Source organism: Tasmannia lanceolata, unplaced genomic scaffold (assembly GCF_043159265.1).
Source record: "Tasmannia lanceolata isolate RefF3 unplaced genomic scaffold, GAP_Taslan_0.1 ptg000004l, whole genome shotgun sequence".
Lineage (NCBI taxonomy): Eukaryota > Viridiplantae > Streptophyta > Magnoliopsida > Canellales > Winteraceae > Tasmannia > Tasmannia lanceolata.
Window position 1 is genome coordinate 9691395 of NW_027518681.1, and position 18316 is coordinate 9709710.

An 18316-nucleotide genomic window follows, 5' to 3' on the forward strand; every position below is an offset into this window, starting at 1 on the left:
GGCGAATAAATAGAGGGTGCAAACAACTTTTCCACACACAGTAAATTTAAAAGCAGTAAGTAGATTTTCCTTCTCAAATATTACATTCACGATGGGGATAATGTTTAAATTAAAAACAGATCGCATAGGATTCAAGAGAAGAGAGAGACAATAATAGTCTCAACATGTTTTTGAAGAGTTATGAGATAAAAATGTACGAGAAATTGTTGTAACAGGTAGAGAAGAGTGGAGTAAAAGAAATAGAGAAAAACGGTAAAGATAGATGGGAAGGGGAATAGAGATGCGGCTATTGATAGCAAGAAAATCTTAGAAAATCGTACATATCTGTAACGAATAATAAAAGATTTCAGATGATAAATGCATTCGTTCACTACAAGAAAAACACTAATTCACGATGAAAAATTAACGTCGCTAATAAACTGTCGTTGTAAATGTTATATAGCGACAATTTTTGTTTTGAATATTTAGTGACAGATTAATGATAACCACCACTAGTTATTTCTATTTAGCGATAGTGATTGAAGGGCACAAAACTTCTGAAAGATGCCAGAGAGCTCTAGTCCAGTACAATCAAGAGGATTCAAGGAGATTAGAGGCCTTGATAAACCTCAATATTTATATATCTAATATAGTACACCCTCCACTAGGGCTATAAAAGTCTCAATTGAGACTTGAGATTTCTTGCATGAGTTACATGTTTAGGATAGACCAGACTAGTGGGGTCACCTCATAAGGTTCTACAAAGAATAGGGATCTTGATTCCATATACTCCTTAGTCATGCAAAAATATCACAAGATTAACTAGCACATGCGCTTGGTGATCAAGACCGTTAATCTGATGTACCCACATGGTGACAAGATATTAATAGTAGTGCAATATTGTAAGCCCAAGGGTTCCCATGGGTTCAATTATTCACCTTTACCTTGTTATTTTGATGCTAGCAAACTCAAATTGATTAGCATTTATGGGCTAATGTGTTGCTTTGAAGTGTTGTGCCTTTTACAGGAATTTCACATGTCATATCGCCATTACACAACTCATCACAACACATGGCTTGAGGATCAACATGCACAAAGGAACGAAAGAGCTTGCATATACATTGGAGACCTCATCCTTCGAAGATATTTAAGTTCAAGAGCTCAAGTTGAAGATCCCACAAGCATGCCTAGCAAGTGCCAGTAGAAGCTTCGAGTTGAAAAAGAATTGGTGACACCTCATGTGCCCCCAACATGATTTGAAGAATTGAGATGTCACAAGAGCCAAATCAAGTCGAAGAGTTCACTCGCAAGTTCAAGATGTCCAAAAAAGTGCGTAGGACCCAAGCAATCCATGAAGACTCAAGGTTTTATCTTTTTATATTGTATTTGGAGTCCTATTATTTTAAATGTATTTGCACTTTCAAAGATTTTCAAAATGGTTTCTTAAAACAAATTTGATATCTTTAGAAACCATCCACACTCCCCAAAATATCTTTGAAAACCTTGGACAATAGCCCAAAGACCATGGCCCGAGTCCCTGAAATTTTTTATATTTAAATTTGAATTTTCAAAGAGGGCCGGTCGACCGGGGTACCCCGGACGACTGCGGAAGGGTTGCTGGAATCCCAACAATTACCTTTCAAAAGCGGGTCGGTCGACTGGTACCTCTTGGGCGACGGCGGATGTGTTTCTGAAAATCCAGAAACAATCCAGTATGTTTGGGCTGGTCAACCGCCATAGGGCCGGCCGACTGCGGATGGGGATCTGGACAAAAATAAAAATGTTCAGGTTGCTCTCGGCGGGCGACCGCGATAAACTCGGTCGACCGCTGCGATAGAAATTTCAAAATAAAAAAGAGAGCGCTTGATAGGGCGGGCAACTGTGACACCTCGGTCGACCGCGCCGGTATCAAAATGTAGTCGTTGTGGCTCAAACGGCTAGTTTTTCTTTAGCAAGTTATTTAGTGTTTTGCCCCCAAATAGTGATATTTTCAAATGGGCTATTTATACCTTATCCAAAATCAACTAAGCAACCTTTTGGCTAATCATTTTCAAATCTATTGAGCCTAAACTTTCAAATCTAAAGTTTTTTAGTTTTTCTTCTTTTACTTTTAATTTGTGCATTTTCATTTATCAAGAGGATCTCCATAGGGCTTTTCTTTTGCTTACTCTTTTGGAGAGATTGAGAGCTATAATCTTTGGAATCCGCCTATCAAGAGGCATTAAGAGTGGTTTCCTTTTATATTTTCTTCTTTGTATTGAGGGTCTCCGATTCTGCCCCTTTAAGAAAGGTGAATCAACATTGTGAAGAGGGGGCTTTCGCTTCGGCCTTTGAAATGAGAAGCTTGATGTAAGAGGGTCTACGATTAGGCCCGGTAACAAAGGTGAATCCGGACCGAAGAGGGTTTGTCCCCTCGGAGGTGGAGAAGGCGTTTATAAAGCTTTCATCATTAGTGGAGTACCCAAGGAGTCAAACTTGAAAGAGTGGAGTACGTCTTGTTGATAGACCCAACCACTATAAATATTGGTGTATTCATTGTGGTGTGCCTATTCTTCTTCCCTTCTCTTTTAATTTGGTGAATGGTAACATCTAAACCTATTTTTATTATCTTGACTAATTGAACAAAGGTTAGATATAAATTGCTTAATTTGTAAATTGATTTTAACATCACATTTAATTAAGACAAAATTTTTAATTAGCCAATTCACCCCCCCTCTTGGGTTGCCTACTTGTATTTCAAATTTGGTAGCGCGTTTGGAGAACATCTTTTTTATCATTCATGATCAAAGGTCTAGGATCATTCGATGAAATTAGGACCAAGTGCAATAGGCCCGACTGCAATGGCAAACAACATTTGTCAACCCGATCTATGATCTATCATTGTAAATTTTGCAATGGGCCCATCCGTACTTTTATTCGAATGAAAAATGTTTTTTCTCATATATCAATAGAACAAAATAACAATGATGGAACTGTTACTCTAAACATTACATGAATGAGTCCATCGGATCTTTGGCATTGAAAACAAAGAAAAACTTGATTTTAACTAGATGGGTTTAATATACCTCTCACCATGGCTTGTGCTTGAAGGTGTGTAATCCGACGATCCTCGTTGCTTTTCCAAGCACAGCGAAGGGCCCAGAAACGCCCCTTTGATAATCTCTTTCTTTGCACACCACTCGGTCTATGGGAAACCTTTCTTTGAGCAAACTCTCAATCTCTCGATTGCTCTCAAGTTCGTAGTAGTAGAAAGAGGGACCAATGATCTCTTTCATCTGCAAAAGCTCCCATAGAGCTTTCCTAGAGTACCCAAATTCGTTTGGAAATTACACCCAAGATAGAAAGAGTAGTTTGGGGTAACTTTCCTTATCCAAACGTTACTAAAGTTAATGGTTTCTAATATGTAATGAAAGGTTGTTTGAATGCAAAGCCACAAGCCTATTTAGCAACTCTAGATCATTCAACAATGTTCTAGAATTCCATTTGAAATAGAAACTTTAATTTTGGAAACCCAAATAAAGAGGGAAAACGTCCAACAGTCTCCCACTTGGCTTGCATGAGCTTTACACCTCTCTCATCAACCAACTTTACATTCCATTCAATAAGTTATACCAACAACGGATCATGCAATCATTGGATTATATTATCCAATAACCTCCCCATGGTCACGAAGTTATCAAACTTACCAACAAGAATATGGTCCACTTTATATCATTACCGACATTATGCTTTCAAAATATCCATTCTATGTGCACAATACAAATAATGGAAAAGCAGATAACTTTATTTATCAGGATCAAGCTCAAAAGTGATCACATTACAATGTCTATAACCTTTACTCAGACTCTCACCAATCAACCTAATCGGCCTTACGCACCAACCTTGTGCGCGCTGTTGGTCATTGATGTCCTCAAATGGTAAGCCCTTCGTTATTGGATCTGCTAACATAAGTGTGGTACTTATATACTCAATAGACATTAACCGATCCTGAATTATCTTCCTCACGATAATATGTCAACACATTGACTCCTTACTTTATTTGTCGTTCTTGGAAAAGTAAAACCGCAATAGAATTATCACAAGATATTCTCAGTAACTTGTTGATTATCAACAAGGTAACACCCTGAGTCAAAATTTAGTAACTACAAGGCACAACTTAAGGCCTTGTAATACACCATGAATTCCAAACCCAAGGTGAAAACAACTACTGAATTGATTGGTTGAGATTTACAGCTTACACAATGGATCTCAATTAGAAAGAAATTTCCCAACTCTAGGTCACTCATAACAACTTCCTATTCTTGGCCACACCCCTTTCTATTTATCTGTCCTAAACTTCTTAAAATTTCTAACTCGATCCCCACATTGTAAACCAATCCCATCTCCTAATCTACCATTCACAAAAAATTCCCAAAAATATGCTGCCGAATCTTAGAAACTTATTCTAAAAGTTTTCAATATACGTCTGAAGTCTTTTTTGATAACAGCCCATCCAAGTTTTAAAAGATTTTGGCCCTATTTTGATAAAGAAACCCATTACAAAGAAATAATTATAATGTGTGCGCGCATGGTGCTGGGTATTACATGAAAGGTGTTGCAAATGCACTATTTTTTATCATTTAGACAAAAAAGAGTCAGTAGCACATAGTGTGTACAAGAAATATTGCACAAAAAAAATAGAAGTTGAATTTCTTCTGGTATGCTCAGCTATTTCATCTAAAGACACTAGGATCCCTTGCGTGGTTCTTCACTCTTGGTTGTACACTTTACCTGATGAAACTTGGAAAAAAGAAAACAGAACCAAGAATTCACTTTTCATTCTTGGAATTTATTTTCAGGAGTGTACTGATTCATCCAAGGCCGAGGATACTGTGAAGAACCTCCAGATGCAAGGACGAATCCTCAGAGATGTCTGGTGATACTTTGTTTCCTACACTATTTTTGATGTGGCTCTCTTCAAAGCCTTCTTGCCAGAGCTAGGCTCTATTTATTATCTTGTTCGACCTCAACACTGTTAGTAGGCATGCCCAAAATTCATTATAAGGGTTTGATAGTGGAAAAAGAAAGGAATGAGTTTGCTCAAGAGTGGCTAATGAAGATGGGCAAATGTTGCTGTGCTGTAGATATATTGCACACTTTCAAAGACTAACAGAGTTCGGTACGTTCATATATCAGAGGGATAAATTTCAAAAGTAGGAGATTTTTAAATGAAAACCGTTGGATTCATATGGTTGAAGCGCGAAGTTCAGAATTAGTATGTCAATATACATTGTATTCCAATAATCAGTTTTGCACCCACAATAAGTTCTCAAAAACAAATTGGGCCTAAGGATGTCAAGAATCATCCATGTGGGTTGGACCAAGGGTGATAAGACAGTCAATGTCCTGATAGCAATACACCTTGAACAAATGATCCAAGATCTTTGATCTACCAGGACTAATTTAGGGTTTTTCTTCAAGAAAAGAAAAACCACCGGGCTTGTTGGCTTTTACCAGGCATGGGGATGTTTGCTTGGTATGATACCGAGAGCACCTAGGTAGGGGTATTTGTTGGGGGTTCCATGCAAAAGCATATCATCCCACATCGGAAAAATCAAATGGATGTGGATGGGTTATAAGGGAATGGGCATCCTCCTCTTAACGGCTAGCTTTTAGGGGTGAGTTCTACCCGGTTAAATTTCCTAACAAATGGTATCAAAGCCGCGTCGTGGTAACCCCGGTGTGCCTCCGAGGACGGAAAGTCCCTCGGGGAAGATCTTTGTAACACCGTTATCCACGTTGCTTCTGCGTGGAGGGGAAGATTGTTGGGGGTCCCACGCAAAAGCATATCATCCCACATCAGAAAAGTCAAATGGATGTGGGTGGGTTAATAGGGAATGGGCACCCTCCCCTTAACAGCTAGCTTTTAAGGGTGAGTTCTACCCGGGTCCCTACAGTATTAAAGGAATCCACTTCGGATCTGGTCCAGGTCCACTTGTGTCTTAGTCATGATACGTTTAGATCCCTTAGCACCTCAGGCATGTGTTCTACTTTTGGTTTCTAGTTAAGGATCCATTTTCAATCACACCGTCCATCAAAGTGTTGCAAGTCTCACTTACATTCGAGACAATATGGGGTATTGTTATGAGAGGGAAGAAACTAGTAGGCGTGTCACTTGGGTCGACTTTTGGGATTTCTGGTTGATTCCTACTCTTTTTTTCTTTTTTTTGCAAAAGCTCTACCCAAACGGACCCAAGTTGCACTCTTAGAAACTAGAGAGGAGAATTGTCATCGAACACTTTGAAAATGGGATTCCGTTTGGAAAATAAAAACGGGATAGACATAACCGTTGATTTGACCTTCTTAAAGATGCATTTATTGCTTTTATGGTGATTTGAACTCCTTCATTTTTCTTTTAGTGGATGTGGCTCCATTGATTGAGGTCCCTTTTTTTTCAGTGGACGTGGCTCCATTGATTGATGCCCGTTTTTTTTCCCAAAACAGATCCATTCGAATATGAAGGGTATTTTAATACATTGGTGCCTTCCATTCGAATCTGGGACGGTCCATCGAATTCTGTGGCTACATCAGGATCACAATCCAAAACAACTTTGGATCTCAGGATATGTATACATTGACCATGGGTTGGTCGGATCCAGATGTTTGCCCCAATTCTATCTATAAACGATTTGATCAATGGTCTTGATTTCACATAAATTTATAGGTTACTGATGATTTAATTTATCGGTTCAATCCAATCTTTAATCCAATGGAAACTAAAGGTGGGCCCCATTGCAACGATCACCATCGATTAGGTATCTGTACATTTTCATCCACAACTGATGATCCAGCTCTTCGAACGAGCGTGATTAAAATCAACATCAACAAAATAAAAATAGAAGAAAAAGCTTCATCATAAAGTTTAATAAATTCAACAGCTAAATAAAACCAGAATTAAAATACATTTGTAAAGCCTTAATACGAAAAGGAAAGATGGGTCTTTTAGATTCCAACAAGGAGAGGCCCATAAAGAGGAAAAGGAAGCTACTATTGAATCTTTTAGAGTCCAACAAGTGGAGGCCCACTAACAGTGTGGGGAACTCATATCTAACTCCTCCTTTTGATACTTCCACGGCTATTATAAGATGTGGGCCGCACCCCATTGGTATCTCCACTCACTCTCTTTCCTTTTGAAGCTGAACTCTCTCCCATTCTGCGAATTCGAGTCTCAGCCTTTCCTTGCGAGCTTTTTTAGTTTCAGGGAGAGGAGGGGTTGATTCTGCTTGCGCCCGAGCCATATCCCTTTCGTGGCGAATTGTCTCTCTTTGGGAGAGACTGCTGGTCCATTGGAGAAAAGAGAGTTCCATTTGGCGCAGCACAGTGTCCCTTCTGAACAGAGCATTCTCACGTTCCATAAGAGCAAAGCGCTCTTGTTGTAGATTAAAGTTTTCACCCGGCAATGGCGATTGATCCCACAAGAGGTTCATGCGAGCCATGTCCCTTTCCAACTGAGCCATTTCTAGTTGGTGAGTCGACACCACCCTTTGGTACTGAGCCCTCTCCGTTTCCAGCCTAGCCCTCTCCCTTTCCAGCATAGTCCTTTCCACCAAAGGATCCATTTGAGCCCCTGCGAGTAGTTGCAAACAAATTACACTTGTGAGAGATGAAAGATGAGAGAGAGAGAGAGAGAGAGAGAGAGAGAGAGAGAGAGAGAGAGAGTTTGATTTGTCCAACTATAGGTCCCACTTCAAAGGATGATCTAAACCATTCATCTTTGGGCTACAACTTAATATGCTATTTGCTTATGGGGGCCAGCAATGGCCCTGTGCTCGAATGGTTTAGAACCAACCAGGGTGTGATTAACCCAACCCATCCCGTCCTGCTAGGGTGTTACTCAGTAAAGATAATGGTTGTGCCTTTTCCATAACCAATTGATTTTGGAAAACTTAGCGCTACGATCCTACATAAGATCCCCCATAAATTATCTCCATATCCTAACCTTATCTAATGAGGCCACCTATAGATCAGAGGCTTAAGGTCATCTTATGGAAATGATTTTCATAGGGTCATCCTCAGGAAATGATTTTCATACAATTCGGATCATCCACCTGAAGTGGTCCCACAGTATTTTAAAAAAAATATGACATAGTTGTGAAATGAAATGTACGTCAAGGTATACATCCTACAATTGGTTTGACTCACTTAATAAATCAAGTATAGACTCTCCCAATATGACATACTTGTGAAATGAAATGCATTGTAGGCCTGTACTTGGTGAGCCAAACTCGCAAAATAAAATACGTGATGGATCCTGACGTGAACTTAAAATCTAAGGAATGTTATATATTCAGCCCTTTTTTTTTTCCTTGGGACAGCCGCGTCTAGCGTATTTATGGCTTATTTATTACTACTATTTTATACTAGAAGGGGTTGTCCCAAGTAAAAAAACAAAGGATTCAATATATCATTTCCCCAAAATATATTACGGGCCCGCTCATGGCTCATCTTTGGTGTGCATTTCATTTTGGTCAGTGGGACGAAACATTTCTGTCATTTCGTTTCGGAAAAGCCATTGTAACCGGAGAAATTTTTTTAATTGTTAAAAATTTCAAAAATTCTAGAAAATGAAAAATTGCTAAAAAAAAGAAATGCATTCTAGTCCTTAAGTATTAAATTTAGGTAAATGATATCAACACCCCAATGTTTTTATAAGATGAGCGAAACATCTTGTCGTTTAGCATTTAAAGGGCTGTCCGAAAAATATTACAGTTCTCAAAAAGCATTTACAAGCCCTTTAAGTGCTAAACGGCAAGATGCTTCGTGCATATTATAAAAACATTTGGGTGTTGATATCATTTCCCTAAATTTAGGGGACTGATAAATCGACCCCCTATGTGTCTTTCTCTCTCCTCTCTCTCTCTCTAACCCAGAGGAGAGAGAAAGAGACATAGGGGTCGATTTAAGATATTTTGGGGTCGATTTGTCAGTGCTTATGATACATAAGTAAAAGAAAGAAAATTAATAGGGTTTAGATGAGTTTATATGGAGTTTATGTGAGTTTATATAGGAGTTTTCATGTTTGGGGAGGAAAATGATGTAAAATACACATCAAAAGGCTATAAAACGGTCAAAAGCCTAAAAAAAAGTGTAAAACCAAAAAAAAAAAAAAAGAGTTGTTACTGGGACAAAACTATAATTGTTTTTTTTTTTTTAAATGATTGTTTCGGCCGAAACAGGGACGAAACAGAATGAATTTCTAGTGAAATGAGTAATAAAGAAACATTATTTAAGCAAGGTTAGGAGATACCATAATACTAATAAATTATTCAACGCCTAGTTGTTCTTTTATATGTTTCAAATCACACAAAAACTAAAATCGAAAGAGAACATGCAGACCGAGAATAACTGAAAAGCTTAAGTATAAATTCAAACCTCTGTTAACTCTCTCTAACGCTCAACTTTCGTAGAGAAGGCTGTGAGAAGGGCGAAGGAAGCTGCTGGGGGATGAATAGGTGGGGCGAGAGAAGGGCGAATAAATAGAGGATGCAAACAACTTTTCCGCACACAGTAAATTTAAAAGCGGTAAGTAGCTTTTCACTAAGGAATATTACATTTGTTATGGAGACAATGTGAAAATTAAAAAGTAACCGCATGGGATTCAAGAGAAGCGAGAGGCAACAATAGTTTCAACATGTTTAAGAAGAATTTTGAGAGAGAAAGTACAAGAAATTACCATAATGAGTAGAGAGGAGCGGAGTAAGAAATAGAAAAAACGGTAAATGAGAGAGAGAGAGAGAGAGAGAGAGAGAGAGAGAGAGAGAGAGATGCGGCTATTGATAGCAAAAAAATCTTAAAAAATCTTGTATAGCTATAAAGGATAACAATAGATAACGGGTGATAAATGCGTTCGTTGAATACAAGAAAGACACTAATTCGCGATGAAAAATTATCTGTCGCTATAAATATTATATAGCGATGGTTTTTTCAAACATTGGTGTTTTAGAATATTTAGTGACGGATTAATTATGACCGTCCCTAGTTATTGTTGGAAACATAGGGATATAGATTCTATTATCCTTCTCAAAATATGTAGGACTAGGAATGCCAAATTTCTTAAGGACAATGACGTTAGTGGGAGCGAGCAACCTCAAAGCTTAGAACTTAAGGAGATGCAGGTTCGGGATTTTAGACTTGCACAGGAGATGGTTGCGCCTCTTGACTTGTCTCAAGTCCATCATTAGTGGACAACGAGGTAACGTTACTGAGATCCTCAAGGGTAAGGAGATCGGCTATTCAACCTAACTAAGAAGTGTACTTACAAGAAATTGACCGTGAAGCTAACACTAATGATGAGCCGATCTCATTTTCACAAGCCAAGAGTGGAAAATGCAACAACTTGGTATGATTCCATGGAAGATGAGATGGATTCTATGGCCAATAATCAAGTTTAGGATCACATTGAATTACCAGAGGGAATCAAAACCATTGGATGCAAATGGGTTTACAAGGTTAAAAGAGACCTGTCTGGTAATATCTAGTGGTATAAGGCAAGACTTGTGTCCAAGGGATTTTCTCAATGTAAACACATAGATTACCATGAAACCTTCTCTCCAGTTTCTAAGAAGGACTCATTTAGAATAATCAGGAGGATCTAGATGAGGAAGTTTATATAGATCAAGTCAAAGGGTTCACATTGGATAAAGGAAAGCACCTGGTAAGCAAATTAAGGAAATCTATGTATGGGCTAAAACAGCATCCCGCCAATGGCATATTAAATTTCATGATGTGATATCCTCATTCGGATTTACAGATAACATCATGGATCAATGTATATACCTTAAGGTTAGTGGGAAGAAATTTATAATTTTTGTCCTATTTATATATGGTATTTTGCTAGCTAGTAATGATTTAGGGTTACTACAGGAGATAAAAAACAGTTTCTTACTAAGAATTTTGATATGATGAATGTGGGTGAAGCATCTTATGTTATAGGCATAGAGATTCACATAAATAAGTCTCAAGGACTTTTGGGACCATCTCAGAAGGCCTGCATTAACAAAATTCCAGAGAAATTTTAGGTGTAAGACTGCTTGCCTAGTGTAGCCCCTATACTGAAGGGTGATAAATTCCAAGTAGAACAATGTCCAAGGAACGTATTAGTAAGGAATGAGATGAGGAAAATTCCATATGCATGTGCGGTTGGTAGTCTGATGTATGTGCAAGTTTGCACTAGCCCAAACATCGAATTTATAGTTGGGATGTTAGGCAGATACTAGAGGGATCTAGGGATAGAGCACTAGAAGGCTGCAAAGAAGGTTCTACAATACCTTCAAGGGTCGAAGGATTATATGCTTACCGATGGGCGGTTTGATCATTTGGAGGTAATTGGATATTCGGGTACTTCAGACTTTACGAGGTGAAGTGCACTTTGGGATTTGTCTTCTACTTGTGGGTGGTGCCATTTTATGGAAGAGCGTGAAGTAGGGTCTGATTGCTTCTTCCACAATGGAGGCAGAGTTCGTGCATGTTATGAGTCTACTTTACAGGCGTTATGGAACGTTATCACAGGTCTTAGGGTTGTTGACTCCATTACTAAGCCAATGGTGGTTTACAGTGGTAATTGTTTCTTCTCAAAGAACAATAAGAGTGGCATTGGTAACAAGCACATTGACACCAAGTATCTTACTGTTCGAGAGAGGATTAAGGACCATCTAGTGGTGATTGAAGACATTTACACTGACATGATGATTGCAAACTCCAAAACTATGGGGCTTCCTCCCATATTGGATAAGGATCATGTAGTGCACATAGGTCTGGTTAGATCATTTAGTACTTGATTGTGATACAGTGACACCAATCTTTCTATTCAAGTTGCAACTATGGTTTGATGATTCCTACTGTTGTTATTTTTATCTTTGAACTAAAGTGTATACATAAAGTTCCCATGAAAGATAAGGTTTGTCTATGATGAAGAATAAAGTTGAATCAGAATAGGCATTCAATAGCCTATTCATAAAGGATTGCACTAAATAAAGTGTTTAATGAAGAGAATCAGTAGCATTGTGGTACATAAAAGGGAATACTCAGCTTAGTGTAATTACTGCCATGTTTCGTGCACTTGATACTCTTTATGTGAAATAAGATAGGCTTTTTAAGGAATATGCTCTGAGACGAAATGTATGGCCATACTCCAGGTTTTTAAAGTGACTAAAACCCAAGTGGCTTTTCAAAACCTAGGCTTGTCAATATGGAACAAGAGGGAGATTGTTGGAAGCATGTTTCCATTAAGGGATGGCCACATTGGCATACCTAAAAACGTAGGAATTCTTAGACGTTTTCTAAATATTGGGTTTTTTTTGGCTTATTAAAGATAACTTTCATTAAGAGTCCTAAAAGTTAAGAGTTTTAGTTCAAGTGGGAAACTAACCCATTCCGTAAAGCTTAAATACAAGAGTTGGTTAATGGGAGCAACTTTTCCATCAAGAAATTGGGTTTAGGGTTTTCTTTGAGTGGTCCGAATGCACCAAGAATAGCCAATGATTCCATTAATCTAAGCGTAAGGCTTGGAGAGATCAGAAGGTTACATCAGAACTAAGTTCTGCAAGTTCATCCTGGAACATCTTCAACCATCAGATATCGAACGTCATCAGCCATTTCAATCTGGGCAGTCATAAATCCGTTTTTCTTGTAGTGCATTAATTTTTGTACTTCTTTTTATCTTAGTCAATTGTCATATGTTTAAGATGAGACCAAACCCACATGGGATGTTCTACAAATTACCATTGAGCTTTACGGGGGATGTCTGCCAAGTCATGCCTTTTCAATCAAGATCGTTAATCTGATGCACTATTGCAGGATGACCCAATGGGTCTGGATTCAATTCCGAACGAAGATCTTATTCACATAAAAAACGGTGGGAAAAACCAACGGCTTAAATATTTCTTATAGAACATTGTTTTTTTAATCATGCTTGAAACAGTCTAGAATCATCCGATGAAAGTAGGACCATGCCCGACCTAAGATGGCAAATGACATTCCGGGAACCCATTCTATGATCTATCACCTTAAAAATGTTGGAACTAAATAAAACTACTGGCTGCAATTCCAGCCAACTGTGATCGAAAGAAAAATATATACGAAAATGATAACACCCTCATCCAAAGGCCCACATTCAGTACACTTTATTTTCATCAAGGCCCTCAACTTTCTAAATAATTCTCTTCGGACATCCATTAGCCGATCAAATTCCATATCAAGTTGAAGCTTCAAATTTTCCAACTCGATCTTCTTCCTTTTTAAGATTCTCTCCTTCAATCTCAAACCTCTCCTTAAACTTCTTGAGCTCGACCCTTCACGACTCGAGCCATTAATGTAGTTTTGATTAATATCCCTCTTGAGCTGCCCAACCTTCTCTTTTGATGAGCCGTGGAGTTGAGCTATGGCTGTAGCTATCTGCATTAGGTGCAGTTGAATCTTTCTGGAAACAAGCACACGAGAGGAGAAAAGAAACCTTGAGAAGAATTTTAGTTAGAATGCAGGGTTTGTGAATGAATCAAAGAAAGATGTTGGACTGCCCCAATCAAAAAGAAGAATATCAAGCAAACAAATTACAATTGGGTGTTGCATATTCCACAAAATGAAGTGTTTTGACTTTTGAACACTTTAAAATATGAAAATTTGTGCAGGAATTACCTGTGAAGAAGCAATCATAGTTATGAAGAAGATGATGAAGAACAAAAAAATATAAGACTATCTTCATTCTTCACAAACCTTCCTCTTACTTCCCACATGTTCATCTTCCCCAGCCATTTCTCAGGGTTTCTTCTTGTAGCAGAAGTGTTTCTGTTTTAGGTTGGTGGAAGTAGTTCCATTTTATGATGGAAGTCTTTATTTTTTTAGGTTGGTGGATGTGTTTCTTTTTTTATTATTATTAGGACCGATACAAAGGCACCCTACCTATGGGGATTACTGTTTCTATTTTTCTTTTAATAGTGCATATAATTAGAGGTTTGCATTCTGTCACACTCCAAAGCATTACCATGGCCTGGCACGTAACAATGCCGCATACTTGCAAATTAGACTTTACAAGCATGCAAGGCTAATAGAAAATAATCAAAACCATGCTTGTTCATAACTATGTAAAATCCATGTCCAACCACAATTATTACTCACACTAACAAGAATCAGAAAGACATAATTCTCCTGAGTAATGCTAATCCTTTGTTATTCCAATCCACATCGCTATCACGCTTCAGTATCTGAAATTGTAAACCACGGGTGAGCCAATGCTCTGTGAAATAATAAGGTTCTAATCTAGCAGGGTCTAAGCATGCACATGAAACAAGATATTCTATGGGATTACCAAAGAGTCACAAATAAGTCATAAACGATAGGCACAAGAGATGTAAATCCATGTCCCATTCCAATAGGTCTCACTGTTGATCAAAAGTATCTCAACTATATAACTAAATCCGAGGCAATAACTGAAACAATAACAGATATAAATAATTCAAGAAAGTTAACTGACCAATAACAAAAGTGAATGAAACAGAAACGTATAAACACTTTGCGGTCATAGGGTTAGTCCAAAAATACCACAACACACTGTGGATCACAAAACACGCTATTTTTATTTACTCGGAACTTGTTCCTACAAAATGTCTGTCGACAGGGCCAGCGTACCTTCCAACTAGCGGGATCCAGAACCAAGGAACTAGCCCCATTGGGAAGGGCCCAAAATCACAATAATCTAAGCCTCTCATAAAGTTATTAGTTCAATATTGCAATAAAAAAAAGATATGTCTTATTATGTGTCAATAAACAATATGTACTGAAGATATCAAAGTAATAAGCAATAAGCCGGGCACGTCATTGTCTTAAGAGGGTAGTCCAAATCTTTCGAAGGATAGGATGCGAATCACGGCAAACAGACGCATGGTAGACCCTGCGATTGTCAACATAAGCACAAATGAGCTAATATACAAAAAGGGCACACATATCATATGCTATCACAAAAGGAATTAGGTTGTCAAATACTAGAGAAGTCCCTTACTACTCACCTCGACCAGGGATTCAATAACGTTGTTACAGTTATTCTTCAGTTACCTACAATCAACGTTACGTACGATCTCGATCAATTTTATTTAGTCTTACAAGGTGTTTTCTTAAAGTATCCACACAAGGTTCACTTATGATTAGCTCGAATCAGGTATTCACGAAACCGAACTTTAGTGAAGCAATGCCCAATAGTATCCATTAGAGGGGAATCGGATGCTAGATTGAAGATTGGACTACCCGAATTCTGAACCCAAAAGCCCCCAAAAATTCATTTGGTTCAGACACCCAAACAGTAGGGTTCAGGCGTCCGAGTCCAGGGTTCGGGCGTCCGGCCACTACTGCTCGGACGTCCGAGCCCAATAGGGCTCTTGGAACTAGAGATTTTGGAATTTCTGATTTTTCTCAGTCACGTCTGTTCAGCCGTCCGAAGATGGTTCGGTCGCCTGACCTGGGAGTCCGAATCATAGCACGAGGATTTTCTTTTTGAAGCGATTTCTAACCGATTTTATCAATCTTCCATGTTTCTTAGGGGTGCAACTCGAGTCGAGTTGAGTTGGGTCGGGTTGAGGCTAACCCGACCCAACCTGAGGAACCCTTTTTTTCCAACGCGACCCGACTAGACCTGAGGAAACCTTTTTTCCAACTCAAACCTGACCCTGAGTCCAACCCGAGTTTTTAAGCTTACAAAAAAAAAAAAAAAACAATTATAAAAAATGTCGGGTTTCATTCAGGTTGGGTTGCCCAAACCCTCAAACCGAACCTGACCTGAACTTGACCCTGGTTGGGAAAACTCAACCTGAATCCAACTCGACCCGAACTAAACCTGACCCTAGTTGCACCCCTATGACCTAGAAACAGATGCCTCTGAATTTGACTGAAAAAAGGATTTCCTCTTAGTCTTAAAAGGTTGGTTTTGTCCTAGTTGATGATAAGTAGGAGAAATTAAATAAGTTTAATTATTGGGAAAAGACTAGTGCTCATGGACAAGTGAGAAGAAAATAATAGGTTTGTCCTTTTTTGCCCTTTATTCCGTGGGTCCTACCATGGGTGGGCCCATGACTTGATATGCTGCCCATTAGATGATCCAAGTTCTTGATTTGCAGCCTTTAAATGGACGGTCCACACTCTAAGTTAGGACAGGCTCCTAAACTAGGTTTTTTCAGACATGTCCTGTCACTTACTTGATAGGGTCCACTTGTGACTCTTTGAGTGGTGTGTGGTCCGTCATTTCATTTGTGGGTCCCATCAATGTTGCGAATAGGATCCTGAGGATCAATCCGTAATTTTTTCAACGGGCTGGGATCATTTGTGGGTCCACTTGGCACTTGAGCTCATATGGCTAGCAAACGAGAAACAAATTTTGCTAAACAAAAACGGAGGTCATGGTGCCATGGCATGTGCCTAAGGAAGCATTAAAGCAGGAGTAAATCCTCAGGGCTAATTCTGCTTTTCACCAAACTAACAAAAATATCATATTGAAGGATGAATTTTCTGCCCAGCCCTATTTACATAATCAGAGGAAAGTAAAAATTTTATTCACTATCTTAGCGTCTCAAATCCGATTAGATTGTGGGCCCTATTGCAACTATCACCGTTGATTGCGTCCCTGTATCTTGGCATCCATATCAGATGATTCCAGCCCTTTGATTGAGGGCGATTAAAATAAAATTCAACAAAATAAAAATAGAAGATTAGTCTAATAAAAAAGCATCATCACATAGTTTAATAAACTCAAGAGCTAAATGAAACGAGACATTAAAATAGGTTTGTAAAAGAAAGATGTGTCTTTTAGAGTCCAACAAGGAGAGTTTAATAAACTCAACAGCTAAATGAAACCAGACATTAAAATAGGTTTGTAAGAGAAAGATGGGTCTTTTAGAGTCCAACAAGGAGAGGCACATCAAGAACACAGTCTGAAGCTGATCTCTCTCCCATGCAGACAATTCGACTTTGAGTAATATATTTCGGTTTCAAGCAGCGGAGGGGACAATTCTGCTTTTGCTCAAACCTTATCTGCGGAGAGATTTCGTGTATATCAGAGTAGAAAGAGTTTTGGCGCAGAACAGTGTCCCTTTGAAACATAGCAGTCTCGAGTTCCATAAGAGGTTGAAGAGTGAAAATTTCTTGAACTGAGAAATTCCCACACTATCTTCTTTTCGTTGTAAACAAGTTGAGCAAATGTAATCTTTCTGTAGATCCCTATAGCAACTACGAGGAACACAGATACCTCTTGAGTATTCATCAATCTCTCCCGAATGATATTCATTCTATGTGCCATTTCCTGCGTCAACTTGTTGGTTTGATTTTCTAATCAGCTGATAAGGATAAGAACAATGGATATGTATTCCTAATCAGCTACGTTGCCTAATATGAATAATTACCTAATCTACTATCCAATAATCCAATGGTCAACTGTTAATGGATATGATATATTCTAACACATCTTCTGATTAGTATAATTTTCAAGCCATAGAGATTCTAAAAATGTAGCCCCAACATCTAATCGATATAAACCACAGATGGAGAAGTAGTCATTTAACGGTTAGGATCACCATTTCACAATGAGTACTATCCAATGGACAGTGGAGATCAATAATCATAACACAGATGGATCATTCCTCAAATTTGTTTTAACCATCCATTTATAGGATGCCGATGATTAGATTCAGTCGTTCAATCCAATCCTTAATCCAATGGAAACTAAAGGGCCCCATTGAAACGATAACCATGGCCGATTGGATCTCTATATCTTGTCATCCATACCGGATGATCCCAGCCCTTCGTTCAAGGGTCATTAATTAAAAAGCATCACCACCAAAATAAAAATAGGAAATTTGTCTAATAAAAGAGCTTCATCATAAAGTTTAATGATCCCAGCCCTTGTTTTGATATTTCCACTACCTATAGCATGTGGGCCCCACGCCATTGGTCTCTCCACTTACTCTGCCCGAACCCTATCCCTTTCTTTCGCGGTGAATCGTTTCTCTTCGGGAGAGACTTCTCGTCCATTGGAGTAGAGTTCCTTCTGAACAGACGTTCCATAAGAGCAAATCCATTTGACTCATAACCTACTTATGTTGTGGCCTAATAAATGAATGGTATGGATCATCCATTGAAGTGGGCCAGTATTTTTTGAAAAATATTTGTCTTCACAGGCACACGTTTATGACATGGTATATATACTACAATTGGTTTGTTGGTTTGACTCAATTGAGAAATGAAGTATAGACTCACTCCCAATATGACATACTTGTGAAATGAAATACATGGTAGGCCGTCCTTGGTGAGCCAAACATGGAAA

The 18316-nt window shown here is 38.5% G+C and overlaps 1 long non-coding RNA gene across 1 annotated transcript; it reads right to left on the minus strand.

The window, feature by feature from the left end:
* Positions 1–6854: 6854 nt before the first annotated feature.
* LOC143875828 (uncharacterized) lies at positions 6855–9456 on the minus strand. The gene is made up of 2 exons (XR_013250205.1): positions 9391–9456; positions 6855–7585 (listed from the first exon to the last, which is right to left on the minus strand). It is a non-coding gene; the product is annotated as an uncharacterized LOC143875828 (long non-coding RNA).
* Between the last annotated feature and the right edge of the window lie 8860 nt (positions 9457–18316).